Genomic DNA, 17,652 nt, shown 5'->3' with positions numbered 1-17,652 from the left:
ATCGGTCGGCGCACAAGTGCCAGTGGGCACATTCACCGCGAAAGAACACTCCTCAATGCAATGTGCGGACGAACTCATGAGGCAGGACAACATCAGGCCAGCACGACAGCATAATCAACAAACCGAGGGTACGTGACACCATGGCGGCTGGGTCATCAACTCCTGGACCTTCCACGCCGTCCAGGATCGCGGCAAACCTGTCGATGGCGTCGCCACCACCCCACACGCTGGGCAGTTCGTCGACTTTGGTTCAACCCTTCGACCCATTCACCGACCCATCGTCCAGTGGACCCAGATGGCAGTTATGGCTACAAAAGTTCGAGATGGCCATGGAATGCAAGGACATCACGTCATCCAGAAAGATGAAAGCTCATCTGCTCCTCAGTGTGGGCGACGAGGTGCTATGCATCTTCAACTCCCTGAATGTTGATGAAGGCCAAGACGCGTACCTGAGTGCGAAGGACGCCCTAACGGCACATTTCCTCCTGCAACTAAATCCAGACTATGAGACTTTCATTTTTTGCACGACTATCCAGGCCACTGATGAGACTCTAGACACCTACCACACGAGGCTGAGGAAACTGGCCATGTCGTGTGAGTTCACGAACACTGAGAGGGAAATCAGACGACAAATCATAAATGGCATACATTCGGAGAAGCTGAGGCGTCTCGTACTCAGTGAGAAAGGCATCCCTCTACAACGCATCCTGGAACTGGGTCGACAGAGGGAGCTTGCCCACTCCAGGGCCGCCAACATGGAAGCGACACTACAGAAACTGCAGCCGTCCCTCTCAACAGCGATGGTCGCCCAGATCTCCGACAGACCATTTCCGAGAGGTGAAAGAGGCGGCAACCACACCCAGAACAGGTGGCAACCTCGAGTACCAGGACCCACGGAATGTGGGTGGTGTGGTGGTCAAAGACACGGAAGGCGAAACTGCCCGGCGCAAGGCACCACGTGCGGAGCGTGCGGCAGGAAGGATCACTACGTGAAAGTGTGCAGATCAGCGAACACGCCACTGCAGCCCCCACAAGGCACTCAGGATAAGGGGTCCCAGAAAAAAAAGAAGCAAGCCAGCGCAAGGAGGGTCGCAGTAGTCAACTCCTCGACGGAAGAGGAAGGGGATGATCTCTCAGCCCTACGGCAAACGGCAGGCATGGAGAGCGAAGGAAAGGGCCGAATGGTATACCTGGTATCCGCACTGAATCAGGGGCCAGTACCGCCGAAAAGAACCGCCAGGCGACGAAAATGCACGGTCTCCATCCAAGGCCAGTACGTACAGATGACCATTGATACGGGAGCCTCGGTAAACGTCATGCCAACCAGTGTCTTCCAAACTCTTACACCACCACCTGAGCTCAAATCTACAGACACTCGTCTATTTGCCTACGGCAGCCGGAGACCCCTGCCAGTCATCGGGAGGTTCCGCACCACGCTCGAACATGGCGAACAGAAGGTGTGGTCAAAGATATATGTCGTGAAGGCGGGGATCGAAAGCCTACTGAGCGGAGATGCGGCTGAAGACTTGGGCGTGGTCAAATTCATCTGCCACATTGACTACGCAGCCGAAGTCGAGAAATTTCTCAGGCAACACCCCAAGCTACAGAAGGGGATAGGCTGTCTCAAGGGAAAGACTATCAAACTACACATTGATCAATCAGTGCAACCACGTGCGGTGAGACACCGGAGGACACCGTTCCACATGAGGGAACAGGTAGAGAAAGAGTTAAAGTCACTGGAAGCTGCCGGAATCATTGAAGAAGTCACGGGACCAACGCCGTGGGTCTCCCCGATGGTGGTCACCAGGAAGCCCAAACAGCCCGGAAAAGTCCGGATCTGTATTGACATGCGCTTGCCCAATGCGGCCATAAAAAGGGAACAACACATAACACCAACAATCGATGAAATCATCACCGACCTCACTGGGTCATGTGTGTTCTCGAAGGTAGACTTAAAAGCGGGGTACCACCAACTTAAGCTCCACAGAGAGTCGCGCTACATTACCACTTTCTCAACCCACCTAGGTCTGAGGAAGTACAAGCGCCTGAGTTTCGGCATCTCCTCGGCCGCGGAAGTCTTTCAACAGACCATCCAGGAGGTCATCAGAGGCATACCAGGGGTATTGAACGTGAGCGATGATATCATAATACATGCACCTGACACCAAGGAACACATCACGAGACTGAAGACACTCCTGGGCAGGTTGGAAGAAGCCGGACTCACAATCCATCGAGAGAAGTGCGAGTTCCTAAAATCGGAAATAACCTTCTTCGGGTACAAGTTTGACCGCACTGGCATCTCACCTGATCCCCAAAAAGTGGCGGACATCCAAGCTGCTAGTCCCCCAGCGACCCCCACCGAAGTACGCAGTTTTCTGGGAATGGCCACCTTCTGTGGCAGATTCATTCGAAACCTAGCGACCCTATCTGACCCGCTACGGGAACTTACAGGGGTCAGCACCAAGTGGGTCTGGGGGCAGGAATGCCAGGAAGCTTTCGAGAGCATTAAAGACTCCCTGTCGACTGATACCAAGATGGCCTACTACGACACAGACCTACCGACTGAACTATTTGTGGATTCCAGCCCAGTAGGACTTGGAGCAATCCTGATGCAAGTCACGAAAGAGCGCGAAAAAAGACCGATCGCATATACATCCAGGGCACTCACAGCTACGGAACAAAGGTACTCCCACATAGAAAAGGAGGCCATTGCCGTACTATGGGGTGTCGACACTTCCACATGTACCTGTATGGGCGCAAGTTCACGGCAATCACTGACCACAAGCCCCTACTACCAATTTTCACCGGGTCATCGGCGCACCCACCAGCCAGAATCACCAAGTGGCTGCTACACCTCCAGCAATATGATTTCAAACTCGTCTATAAGCCGGGCAGTAGCAACCCAGCGGACTTCCTTTCGAGACACCCACGTCCAGCCACTCAGCAGGAAGTTCTGATCGCCGAAGAAACAGAGGAACACATTTGTCAAGTGGTTCGCACCATGAGGCCCAAAGCGGTAAACATTGAGGACATTGCAACAGAAACCCTAAATGACCCCTGTTGCGACCTGGTAAAAGATGCCATCATGTCAGGCAACTGGAAGGAATTCATGACGCACACCCGCAACCGAACCGAGGGGGCTAGGGAGTTCCTGGCTGGCATGTTCACGGTTCGACAAGACCTCTCAATCACCGAAGGAAGGCTCCTGCTGAGGGGAGATTGTATCATCATACCCCCAAATTTGCAAGACAGGATAGTAGCCCTAGCGCATGAGGGACACCAGGGTCTCGCAAGAACAAAGGCCCGGGTCAGACAGAGGGTGTGGTTCCCGCACATCGATGATCGGGTCGAAGGCTTAGTGAACACCTGTTTACCCTGCCAAATAACGGGTGGTAACGATTCTGTCAGCCGAGCGCGGCCGGGCACGATGGGAAGCGATCAGTATTGATTTTTGCAAAATCAGGGAGGGTCTACATCTACTGGTGGCAATCGACGATCACTCACGCTATCCAGAGGTCGAGATACTGGAGTCCACCGCCGCGGAAGTGGTCATCCCGGTGATAGAAAAGATGTTTGCCACTCATGGTCTACCCACAACCATTAAGAGTGACAATGGACCCCCGTTCACAAAGAGTTCAAGCAATATTTACAGGAATTGGGCATCAAATACCACCAAATCATGCCGAGGTGGCCACAAGCCAATGGGGACGTCGAGCGGTTTATGAGGACCATCAATAAGGTGCTCCGAGTGTCAAGGGCAAACGCCAGCCCGTGGAAGGTCGACCTATACCGCTTCCTGCGGAACTATCGGGTCACCCCACACAGCACCACGGGCATACCACCTGCTGACCTCATGTTTGGAACCATCATCAAATCGTCGATTCCCCATCACCCAAGCAGGACCCCCGATGACGTCGACAATGCCCGCATGGAGATGAGGAGAACACGTGCCAATGCTCACATGAGTGCCAAACGAAGAGCAAGGCCGTACGACCATCGGGTGGGTGACCAAGTCATCATGTTACGAAACCCCACGAAGTCCAAGCTAGACACCAGGTACGAGGAACAGCCATTGACTGTCAGCAACCGGCGCGGGACCATGATAACAGTGACCCGGGGGCGTCGGAAAGTGACAAGGAATGCCTCCTGGTTCAAGCCCGTGCCCTGCACTCTCTGGACAGACTGCGAGGGCCCTCAAGACGACGACAACTTACAACAAGACAGCGAAGAGCTGGCGCAAGACCCAGAGGAAGAAGCCGCATGGGACCGCAGCTGGCAACCAGAGAGCCTGGCCGGCAGTGGGGACGCCTGCAGTGAAGGTGAGCAGATTCACGAGCCGAGCGGGGACAGCCCCCAGGTGAAGCGGTATAGTCTGAGAGCCAACACGAGGCCGCCCGCGAGGCTGAATGATTATGTATGCTGAGCAGACACCGTCGCCAAAGATCCCACACAAGGGGGAGCTGGTACAGTGTGAAAAGAGAACTGTGTCATGCGTTTGAAGTTGAGTATGTTGATTGTGTTATTGTTAAGTTTATTTGAAATAAAGGAGGAATGTTATATCCGCCCTACGTCCCGCAGCTCGGTGACGTAGGGCCGCTTAATGAAAGCCCCGCCCCCGACAGTGGGAGGCAGTTCCGGGCAAACCCAGCACAGCGTGTGGGTGTCTCTTTTGTCTGCGCTACTGCCGATGCCGCGCCCCAGGCCATGCGGCCTCCTGGACCGGTGCCAGCCCCACGTGCAGGGCCTCCAGAGCACCGGTATATAACACAGGCCATGCATTAGCTGGCTGCTGCCAATTGGCTGGGATTTACCAGACATGTCTGTGCCGCACTGCACAAACTCGACTAACACTGGCTTAATGATTGCATTATACAATATTTGGAAGATTGTTGAGGGTAAACTTGGGAAGGGTCTAACGGGCTGAGTTATATGTCAGGTGTATGGCCTTGAATTTAATCGATTTGTGATATATTTCTATTTGTATCCAATTGTATATCTTGATTGATGCATATCTGTGTGTATATGGTTTTCTGATTTCAGTTTGTTTTTATATGTTTTTATGTTTATATTTATATGTGAAATAGTTCATTTGAACTGATTTACATATTAAATTAAAAACACAAAAATATGGGGTCCTCGATCAGCGGTACACTTGAGTGCCATGAGTAGTCACTATCAGGGGCCAAGCACACCACCGGCCCCCTCACTGTCTAGGAGCAGATGGTTTCTGATCGATCCAGTCGCTCCTAGGTCGGCGTCCGTAACGCTCTTAAATTGCTATCAAGGAAGGGACAGGCATGTTTCTGTTTTATCAGATTAATTCTTATTAAGCTGTTAAAATAGGTCCGAGAGTTAAGCGCGTCCTGGGGTGAGCTGCTGGCCATCGGTTTGAATCCTGGCCAGGTTTACTCAGCCTTTCATCCTTCTCTGGTTGATATAGGGGGAACCAATTTCGGGTGAGTAATAATAATTGTAATTAGCAATCTTTTATGCAAGGTACTTTGGATAGAAGCACTTTATAAATGACAGATTATTGTTGTTAGCACATGCTTCATCCGGATGCAGTACACAATAATTATTCGGAAGTGGACTTGCATGAGCTGCTCGCGGCTCACATGACCCCTCTCACCACATGCGACCCTTGCTGGATCCAGCCTCTGCTGCCTGACGTGTTTTACTTGGGGGCAGAGTATCCTGTTGGGAATGCCCCGTCGCCATTTCCAAATGGTTTCTACTGGATCCATTTGTTGACATATGTTTAGTTTTGTACCTCTGCTGAACTGCTATGGAGAACGTTTTAGAGGCGATTTCCACATCCCTGCGCACTGCAGGCCTCCTTCCTCTCCCTCACCACACATCTGCAGACACTGCTGGGCGAGTGCTTCATCGCTCATCACGATTGCCATCACTTTTCTTCTCACGTCTTTCTCTCCCTCCTCACTGGCCCCCATGACCTCACTCCTCATAGACCCTCTTTGCAGTGCCTATACTAAAGCCAAGACTAGCGGCTTCGCCAGTGCTAGGTTTAATTTGTATATTGCACTTTGTAAGGTGGCCGCGGTTTTATTCACTCCCAATTTCGAAAATGTAAGCGGACTGGGGCACAGAGAGAGATCTGCCCAGTATCACAGACTTTTGGTAGTTTGGGGGTTCCTGTTTCGAAATGATACATCTGCGCCTCCAGCAGTTGGCAGACACTTGAGCTGTCATTTCAAGCAATCTTACCCAGCCTCCAACCCAAACACTTACTGTGCATTGCATAGAAATGACCGCACAGCTTTGACTGATGCGCATATCTTTCGTAGACTCTATCACCCACCAAAAGATGCAAACTATCATTTGATTTACGTTTCCCTGAAACAACCAGGGCACATAAGCGAACCTGACAATATATAAGAGGTTGTATAAAACAAGCATGATTCACCTTTTAGAGGAGAAATGAGCACAACAGAGAGAACATATCCTCCATAGGCAATGCAGTACAAATGAAGCACATTGAAACATTAGAAATGCATTTGTGTTATTCGACAGAGTGCAACGTGAAATGCAAGGAAGGGAGCATGCTGTGATGCCAGATTCCAGAAGGTGACAAGCTTGATGAAGCAAGACCTACTTTCACATCATTCTGTGGAAAACAAGCATTGGCAAAGCCAATGTTTTTGGCGTGTGTAGTTTATTGCATTATATATTTAACATGGGGGTAGGAATGAGGATGGGCAGGGCAAGGCGTGGGGAAGGAATGACAGTACAAGGGGGAATGAATAACAGCACAGGGAAGGAATGACTGTGCAAGGGGGAAGGAATGACTGCGCAAGGGGGGAGGACTGACAGTGCAAGAGGGAAGGACTGACAGCGCAAGGGGGAAGGAATGGCAGTGCAAGGGGGAAGAAATGACAGTGCAATCGGGAATCGAATGACAGTGCAAGGTAGGAAGAATGACAGTGCACGAGGGAAGGAATGTCAGCATAGGAGGGAGGAATAAATAGCACAAGGGGGTAGAATTACAGTGTAAGGGGGAAGTAATGACAGCCCAAGGGGGAAGTAAGGACTTCAAAAGAGGGAAGGAATGACAGCACAAGGGTGGAAAGAATGACAGTGCAAGTGGGATGGAATGAGTTTGCTTTACGCTTGATGCCAAGTAAAAAAATCTATTTCACATTAAGTAAGTTTATGCAGACTAGCACTATTTATAGTGGTGCGAATCTGGTGAAGTCCATCAAGCTCAGTGACCAATGACGCTAGACTGCCAGAGGAGAGGACGAAGATGCAGAGAAGTCCAGGGGGTTAAAATAAGGCAGCAAACATCTGACCTGAATACAGAGCCCCTTCCGGACAGAACCCCTCTGGAAGCAGATGAATCTGAGAAACGTGCTGGATGACGCGAGCAGTCCTGGATTCAGCGATTAAAACCCAGCCAGAGTTGGTCAGAAAATGGCCTCCAAAAATAAGAAGATCTTGTGAGGGTGATGAATCAGACTACTCAATTTTGAGGTGGAAGATGTTAGAAGAAAGGAAGAGGGAGCCTTTGCCACCACGTTTACCAACTCTTGCCTGTACAAATCCGGTTTCAGCATATCATCAAGTAGCGGTAAACAATCTGGCCTTTCTCTTGAAGTTTTCCCACCAGTGTGCCAGAGACTTTGTAAACACCAATGAGACTGAGCGTTGACCAAAAGGAAGAACGTAACAGTCTAAGTGCTGGTTCCCGACAGCAGACCTCAGGAAGTGATGATCGTCAGGATTTATTAGGACGTGAAGATATATATCCCTGAGATCTACAGATGTCAGCTAATCTATGGTTGAAAACTAGTAAATAATTTGCTGCCGGCCGTGTCTCCATTTTGAATCTTATGTTGGCACAACCCTTTCACCCCCTTGAGGCCTAACACAAGCCTGAAGCATTCTGAGAGCTTGGGCACCTGGAAGACCATTGAGTAGAATCCTTGTCCTCTGAGAAGTGGGGGGTTTGCATAACTAACAATTTATGTAGAGCTAAAATCTCCTTCGATATAGAAGATCTCTTCTGCCTAACCATGGTGCAGGGGGTGTCCAGAGTTCCGGTTTCAGAGGCAGTCAAACTTATTGGCGCTATCCCTTTCACTTGATGTTCAAGAATTGAGGCTCTGCAATGGAGCCTTGCAGACATACCTGAACTGAAGGAGACTTCCCCGGCTGACAACTGTGGTGAGGCCTGCCACCAGTCTCGAACATGATATCTCAGGGGAGAAAGAAGTCCTGATCATATGCATGGGGGCTCGCCGCCCTCAGCATCGAGGCCTGCCCTGAGTTGACACTGATTGTAGATTTGAACCGCTGGTGTATGGTGACCTTTGATCATAGGAACAGACTTCTGCTCCTGCCAAAGGGTATCAGAATATTTCTCTTCCTAATATACCCAATGGCCCTTCTTTTCCAGCGGCTTCCTGAATGGCCGGGGAAACCAGGAGGGGTAGATTCTCTTCTAGGAATCATCCATTTGCTAGTACTCTACTTGGCGCTGTCTCCTGGCAGCCAACGAGGTACCCATGGTAAGTTTGCTGCTCGAACTCCATTGAAATCCAACTCTGAAAGGAACTATACTTGATGGTGCATAGTCTGGGGTAGTGCAGAATATTCAGAGCCTTCATCAGTTCTGGTGTAGAACTCCTGAAAGTGCCACAGAAGCACATGAGCAGTGCGGCATAGGCAGAATCTTGAAGAGAAAGATAGGCCCCAGAATAACCCTTCCATAAAGACCTGTCTACTTTTTTGTCAGTGGAGTCCGGAGGGACGACCTATTACTCTTGTCAGCAAGCAGTCAACCTCCAAAGTGGTAGAAAGGTATGGGCCGACACCCCTCGTGGGACAAATGGTATTCATAAATCTGGGATAGATATCTGATCAGCCCCCCCCATTAATTTAAGATCTTATCCTTTCCATCTGGGATCAGAGGGAGGCCATTCTTTAAGGTCTTCTTAAATTGTCCCGCTGATGAACCATCCCAGCTGACGGGGAGGATAACCAATCTCCCACGGAGCAGGGCAGGAGAGATGCGCTGGGTCCCACAGAGGAGTAAGCTTCACATACTCTTGGGAAACCTGGAAGGAAAGCCATCATCCGGACCCCATCAGGATCCACCGAGAAGGCATACCACATCACCTCACACTGGCCTGATGTCAGCTGACAAGGGAAACATGAAGCTCAACTGCGGATCCTTGTGCTGACCCCCATTGTTTTCTGTCAGGTCATGCCCAGCACAGACCTCAACCAGACGGGTGACAGGAACACTGTGGGACCTCAGCCAATGGTCCAGCTATCAGTATGGTGTCTTAACAATTTACCCAACTACCTGCATGCTCTTCCACAGCATGAGTAGAGCAGGGGTTGTGGGAGCCCTTCACTGCAGCATGAGCCCAGCAGGGGCGGTTGGAGCCCTTGCCCCTGAAGCTGATAGAGAAGAGGGAAGGCAAGCCTACCTCAAAGAAGGGATGTTATAAGGACAGCAGAATAAACAGTAGGATTTGGGCAAGGGATAGCCTCAAGTACTGTGGTCGGGAGAGGTGTGGCTTTTAGAGAGTATTTTTATAAGAGTGTCTGCGAGGAAGGAGGACAGCTTTCATGAGCTTGGACTGGAACGGGGAAGAGCGGATATGGTGGTAATGAGGCAATAGCACCGCTTACCCTGTGCTGGTTGCTGTGATCATTGGCATGATTGCAGGTAGACGAGTTCTTGTAGATTTGTGAAATCTGTAAGATTCATTCATAAGTGACTGTGCATTTTATACCATTCTTTTGGTCCTTTCACACACATTCCTCTTGCTCGTCCCACCACTTGCAAATTAGGTAGTTGCACCTTGGATGGAGATACCTTGCTCGTATTAAACATTTACTTTCACGCTGACCAGACCCTCCACCCCCATACCATTACCGCTTGGATGGGACAGAGGGGCATGGACTCACAATATGCTATACATTATTCTAGCCTCCCTTTGAGAGGGGGGGTGGTACTTTTCCAAAAGGAGTTCCTTGTTTGGCTTGCAATCAGACAGATGTATAAAGCCTGTAGCAGTCAGCCCCTCTGCTAAGCAAATGGGTCGAATTCAAGCATGCATTCGTTTCCCAGGGCCAGTGCTTCATAGAACTCTGATTTCAGGTTTAACTGTTAATGCATATGGCTCCCTTGATGAGACAATGCAAAAAAGGTAAAACAGGGAAGATGTAGGATGAGAGAAAAGATTAATTGATGTGACCAGGTTATTGTCCTGGGTAATGAATGGCAAAACAATCCCTGAGCAAGAACAATTGGCTTTTTGAGAGGATACGAAGAAAGGCCAATGATAATGAACAAAACGAAACATATCCATCTAAGGTTTTGCTTTTACAAGGAACACACACTGACTGTTTTAAAAATCAGTTTGGGATTTGAACCGACGCTGTTACTTTGCAAACAGCACCAGTCAAAGTTGCTGAAATCTGCAATCTAAAAACAAGTTGGCAACAGTATTAACTCAGAAACTAGTCAGTCCAACCATCAGGCATTGCTCCCATTATAATGGAAAGGCATTCCCCATATGACGGTTTCTATATATGGATCCAACACTGATGAGCACAAGCAGTTTCTTGGCTGCCACTCTCACTAGCCTCGATTTCCTCTCGCACGGTTTGCTGGGGCAACTTCAGAGTTACCCTTTACCGAGGTCACACAGGGCCTGGCATGCTCAAATATATGAAATTAGCACACACATTATTCAATATGTTAATGCTTGGCAATGACTGGGTGAATTTGTAGGCCAACAATCCAGGGAACAATGCAAGTAAAGTGTATTTCAGGTATTATACGTGTAATCCAGTTTAAAAGAAGTACCCTTTCTAGTTGGCCTCATGCCCATGTACCCAAAGAACTATTGCATTCTACTGTCACGCTCATGGGCCCCAGATCTTATGCTAAACTACTTCCTTGAATCATCTGGGATCATTTTTGAATTACTGAAGAAATTGAGGTCCACTTTGCCAAAAAAAATCAGCTCAGTTGCAGCTTCGACAGTGCCCTTTTTATGATTTGGTATTGAAAGAAGAATGGAGCATAATACTATACCGGCAATAAACAAAGGCACAACTACCCTAATTGTGGTCTGGGATGCCATTACATTGTTTATTTTGGAATATTACATACTGAGGAATATTATATATTGAGGAATATTACAGTATATACAATGCATTAAGAGCAGTCCTTGAGAGAATCATACTTTAGATCTGCAGAAATGATTGGTTGAAGCTGCTACTGAAATTATTGCTATTCTCTCAATATCTCATACGTCCACTGCTGAGTTTACTGATCCCTGAGCTCACATACAGAAACGGCCACATTCCACCTGATCTGTACCGCCTAAATGAGTAAAACCTTTCTCAGTGACATCACACACCTCCTCACTACAGCATCCTTCTGCTATTCTAACAGCATCTTTCTTGAACACCTGAAACTGCTTTAAACACAAGCTACCAGTAGAGCCAGAGAGAACCCTCTTGAGCATCAAGTAGCTTGTCACATAACCTACTCACATTGGAAGGAACACATTCGACTTGGTACTTACTGTACCAGGAGCCATCTAATGCCTATCACGTCTACCACTTATATGTGGCAGACCAAGCTGTCATATTTATCCAAGTTTAAAAGACCACCACAGGCAACTTAAACCAACCAAAATACCACACACCTGTTTCAATAGCTTCCTCATGAATGCATCGGAAGAAGACTTCATACTCACCAGATGTCAAACCCCTTCTCAAAACACTCAACCACTACTTCGCCTCCTCCAGCTTTTCATGCCACATAGTGATTACTCGAGGTCTTGGGTTTATCCCTCCCTTGCCGTGCTCTTAGAGTAGGCTCAGAGGAACGGGCCTCGTGACCTGATCAGCTCCATCTCCTCCAGCTTGTCGTGCCAAATGGGCACTACTTAGGGGTTGGCATATTTCCCTCTCTTGCAGTGCTCTTCCACCAGGCTCAGAAAAATATATGCCTGTCCACCTGACCAGCTCCAACGTCTTCCATATTTTGAGACAAATGCTGACAGGCTCTGTCTTCCCCAGATTTGTTCAGCCTAATAGTGACTACGTAAGTGCTGTATTTCCTTCATATACATTGCCTTTCCACCAGGCTCAGAGGAGTGTCCCTGGTCCTTCTGCCTCCTCCAGCTTTTCATGGCAAATGGTGACTAGCTCTGCCTCCTCCAGCTTTTTGTATCAAAAGTGACTCCTTAAGGGCTTATTTGTTCCCTCTCTATTCAGTGCTCTTTCACGGGGTTCAGACGAGTGCCCCTGTCATGTGATCATTTCGAAGTCTGCCAACTTTTCATTTTGAATGATGGCTAGATCCAACTTTTAAGATTTTCGCACCAAGCTGCGGCTTCTGAAGGGTTTGTTATTTTTCCATCCTTTTCAGTGCTCTCTTACCAGGTTCAGAAGAGTGCCCCGGCCACAGGACCAGCCCCAGCCCTTCCAGCTCACCAGCCAATCAGGAGTAACCAGCTCTTCCCTATATTCAGTACCAGCTGTCCTTAGGCGTCCTCATCGCTGGCTTCCTCAGCTAATGACTTAACCTGTTAGGGCTTGAACAGGGATAAGGGTGGGCACCCTGCCCCTCCAACATCAGGTAGAGATTACAACATCTCCTCTGCAGTCATACTCCATTCCAACTCTCATGAGACACAAGCTCACAAACACTTGCCATGTGAATAAGCTGCAAAACCTCTCAGCCACATCCCCCTTGTTACCATGCCTACTCCTCCATCTGTATCTCTCTCAACCGTATGCTCAATAATGCACACTCAGCCATCCACCATTTGCCAACATCACCAACCTCATCATCACACTTGAACCCAATGCCATTTTTAGCACAAAAACATGACTCTTCCACACCTCTACCCATATCTTTGATAGTCCCATCTCGTCGAGGTACAGCATCCAACATAGTGACTGCAAAGGCATGATAGGAGGAGGTGTGGCCGTTTTGTACAATTCTGACTGGACCTGTACGATGCTCGTCAAACAGCCAGGAACTATCTCATGCCACCTCCCATTATTGTATAGACAGCTCGCCACATTCCATCTGAGTTACTGCCCCTCTCACAGGTGTGCTTCATTTCTCAATGACATTTGAAGTCTTGTCACTTTAACATAAATTGCAAACTCAAGAAAAATCTTTCTTGGTGACTTAAATCCACCAGCAACACAGTCCTCCAAAAGCAACAGGGACACTCTGCTTCAAACCATGGATTTCCTACACATAAAAGAATGTACTAAGCCTCATCCTCATCAGAGGAAACATCCTCGTCTTCATCTTCTTAACATCCCCCGATGCAATGTCTTAACCCTTTCTCACTTGACTGGAGAGACCACGCTGCCATCCCTATCCTCCTTACAAATACACTCCTCTTCAACAAGGAATGCAATATGCCCATCATGTCTCAGGTCACTCCTTTAATGACCTTACCTTGTAAGGACTCAAACACAAACTATCAACTCTAACCAAACCCACCACCCTCAATAATGTCTCTCTACTAAGTCCCCCATCTAAGCAGGATACAATTCAAGGGTGCCTAAACAACATGAACCATAATGGCTTCGCACTTCACCTGGCCCAGCTGCCAAGTCACTCAGGTGCACTATAGAATGCACTCTCTCTTTCTGAAAACAAGTCAGCAAAATGGCCCAAGTGCCTGGTACCAGTAACTCCCCTCCAGAGTAAAAAAATCCTTCCTTCCACCAGAGAATTTCAGCGCCACAGTCCAAGCACTTGTAATTCCTCACATCGATAGGAGACATGTTTTCGAAACAATCAAGTGATGTACATGCCCCACACGGCTGCTCAATCACACCGTGGCACCAATCATACCTGGAATCCAGAAATGTGACCATATTTCTCCCATCTAAGGGTGCTGCACTGGATGCGCTTCTCAGCCATGTTACTCTTTAAGAATGCCTATATTGCGTAGAAGGCAACCACTGCTTTTACACCTGTCTACCTAGATGCAAAACCGTACCTCAGGTGGGTCACCCTCGTCCAGGAGACTGGTCATTGCTAGGCTCAAGACAAAACAGGTTCACGTGGAAAAAACTGGAACTAGGCCTTGTTTTGTTATGTCCCTGCCTACTGGAGCACCATCCAGAGGGCAATCCAGACCACTCCAATGCTCTTGAAATTCAAGAAGGGACCCGATACCTTACTATTACACTCACCGATACCAAAAGTCCCATCTGTCCACTAGAAAAGATCCAGCAATAATTGCAACAAAAGAAAGCCCTCAACATCCTGGAAACCTCCTAATCAGCTTGCATTATACTCAGTACCCTAGCAGAAGCCAACCACTACCAAGTAACCATAGAAGAAGCACCAAGCAAGAGCAAAGCCTACAAGGCTGTGAAATGCTTCTGTGTCAGTCCCCTGACGAAACCTGGAATATCTCAATCTCACTAACAAACTCTTTCAAATTTAGGTCGCGCTTGACCTGTTAACCACCTTCTTAACATCCTCAAGGCCTATCCTAATATTTTCTTGTACAAACACACAACCAATTTGCCTGCACACATTCTCATTGTGTCCGTTGTCAGTCATTCTCTGGTTGACAATTTTCTCTTTTTTTCTGACAGGCTTTAATGGCAGTGTTGCCATTGGGAGAAAAATGAGGGTTAGTGCTTTGATGTTTGCCATACTTCTGTCCGTACTGCCCCCCATGCTCATGCCTCAGACTGTTTGGGAGATCAAATTGAGAGGGCGTCTAGGTTTCTTGCCACCGTTGAGCCATGTGATGCCATTTTCACTGCTGACCCTTATCAGATGTATTGGTGGGAAAATCAATAGAAGGGTGGAAGACTCAGGCTTTGTTGAACAGTGGCTCACAATTGAACATTGTTCCTGAACCTTAATACCAGTGGAACCTGTGCCAACTGCTTACCTAAAGCAAACGGATTCCAGAAAACTGCTTCATTCAAGTGGGAGGTAGACGGCTCAGTGTAGGGTAAATTAAAGACAAATGGAGAGAATCCCAAGTTAAAGTGCACTATTTTATTCATGATTTCCACCAATCACTCGCAAACACAAGCGTACACTTATGGAATACCAGTAAGGCTCTACACCTTTCAGAAATAGCACCACACAAATTGCATGGAGCTTCGCACATATTCCAGGAAGTTCCATATAAATTGAACTCAAAAATGTGGTTCTCAATGATTCTAAATCATCAGCAGGAAGGGCTGACAGTTAATTTCTTGCAAGTTATGCAACTGCATGTAAGAAATGTGAAAAGGCTGGAAGGGGGTCAGAAACATCCACAAGCCAAAAAATGAGCACAGCTGGTGCTACAAAGACATTTGTTTTAAAATGGCAAAAGTCAAATGATGGCATGCATATTGAAATATAACATTGGTTTATTGTGTTCACCTGTAATGGTATAGTTGCAAAATGTTGACACATGTTTAAAATTAAACTCTACAGTGTACCGCCTTTTAATGTTATTGGCAGTGGTTACGTTGCAAAATGATTCATATTTAAACATGTTGAGCACGAAAGAATGAAGCCTTTGAAATATTGTTTGATGGGAAGTGTTTAAATGTTGTCAATGCAGTAGAAGTAGATACGCCTTTCCTGCACTTAACATCAATGAAGTAATTGAGATGCCTTTGTCAGTACCTGTTTTGTGTCTCCTTGTCGAACTAACCAAAAGTAAAAACCTCTCTTTTGACATACAAACACATTTCTATGGGGGTGGGGTTGGCTTATGCTTCCAGGAGATTTGGGCCTGGTCCTCTTGGAGTGGAGAAATGTATGCCAGGTTGTCTAGAAAACCCAGTAGGCACACAAGGAACAAAGGGACTGTCTGGACTGGGACCCTCCCACAGGAGCTTAGTTGAAGGATGAATATTGAACGTTATAGCCAATCACAGTCTCCAGATTTGGAACCCATGGTGTCCTGCATGATAATCGCCACATCTGCTCTTCCAGGGCCAAACTGCAATCCCATCTATCACTTAGCTGATCCCAATTTACATCAATTAAGACCATTACGCCGAGTAGATACAACCTAGTGGATATTCAAACAATGGCGTCCCCATGTCAGCAAGCCTGGCCAATTATTGGCTGCAGACAAGCCAGAACTAATACTTTGCAAGTGCATGTTAAAGCATTGAACAGCTATTTAACATATAAAAACGCGCCGAGACTGGTTACAAGCCGAAATGTGTATTGTACAGCTGAGACCCACCTTTATTTAATCAGTCTAAATTTGATTTGTGTACATTAATCCGAAATTATTAAAGTGATACAAATGCATAACTTCATGGATAGTTCTGAAAAATAGTTATGCCACATGTCTAGACGTATGTCTTGGCTGAAGGTGTACAGCAATCCATATCTCCTTAATGTAACAGGTTGTTACAGTGAATTATGGAATCAAAACCAATTAGCTTGTTTTTAAAGTATTTAGAACAGATTGGGCTCCCTTCTTTTTTCTTGTCACAAATACAGAAATTATAATTATCCAATTAAGATTGAGGGGGTGTACTACAGGTGAGTATGATACTTCCCAAAATTAAATGATATCTGTTCTCTAGCCACCATTTGTATTTTTCCTGTTAAGTCACATAAAGCGTGTGGAATAGGAAGGTCATATCAAATGACATTCATTCCGTAGAAAATATAAGGCATTCTCAATACATTTAAATATCTAATGAGATGTCATTTAAATCTATCATAAAACACTTTCTTTTTTAGCTGTTTGTGCAGTTAGATAGCATTTTATGCAGTCTGCGTGCAAGTCTTTGGAATTTACAATCTGCGACATGAATATGTCAATACCAAAGCCTAGTGAAGATCTTCTTGATAATGTGTGTTCTTTAAAGGAGTAGCGTTTTAATAATGAATGGGAGCAAGTGGAACTGTGCTATTTCTTCTCCCATACAAAAGTATGAGAATATAAATCCCATGTAACCCTCATTCTGGAAATTCCCAGTGAGATGACAGGGAGGGACACTTTTACTGTTTAAAAAAAAATCCCTGTGCATTCTAACCCCATAATATTTGTTCCCCAACCAAAAACCTGAAGAATCCTGGGGCAGTTTATCACAAGCTCACTTTAAACTGCACACACCTTACTAACAACCACAGCACCATGTCCACAGGGGAAACATAGGCCATGCAGCCGTCCTCTGATTCCATACATTACTGCTGTTAATGTGGAAAGCCACATTTCTTGTATCATTTTTAAATGTAACTTCATGTATAATTTGGAAATGTTTTGAATGTAAAGAATATGAACACGCTGGCCGATAAGCAGCTAGATCACGGTTAGAATATCTATTGCTATTTAGAATTAAACATACAGAGATTTGAATATGCACACTGATGTTTTTGTTTGGGAACTAGTGAGATTCAGGCAGGCAAGTTATTTCTGTTTTTATATAAAAAGCTTGGGGACCACCCTGGCATTGATTCTATTTTAGTAAAACATAATATTGATTGCCGACTTAGCCTGTCTCTTGACACCAGAATTGTGGGGTGCGATTGTGATTCAGGGGTGCCCTGGATATATCACTGCACACCTGCCATCGCAGCCACTGGCAGGGCTGAATCTCATAGCGGTTGGACTACCTGCTGAACCCGGCTGACGCTCCCCCAGT

The 17,652-nt window shown here is 47.0% G+C and overlaps 1 protein-coding gene across 2 annotated transcripts in view; it reads left to right on the top strand.

Annotated features, from left to right (window-relative positions):
• Positions 1–17,652, top strand: part of JAKMIP1 (janus kinase and microtubule interacting protein 1) — a 3,487,328-nt gene that overhangs the window by 3,421,206 nt on the left and 48,470 nt on the right. The window lies entirely within an intron of this gene.

This window comes from Ambystoma mexicanum, chromosome 6q (genome assembly GCF_040938575.1).
Source record: "Ambystoma mexicanum isolate Mex_15411 chromosome 6q, UKY_AmexF1_1, whole genome shotgun sequence".
In the NCBI taxonomy this organism is placed as follows: Eukaryota; Metazoa; Chordata; class Amphibia; order Caudata; family Ambystomatidae; genus Ambystoma; species Ambystoma mexicanum.
This window is presented reverse-complemented; position numbering and strand designations above follow the sequence as displayed.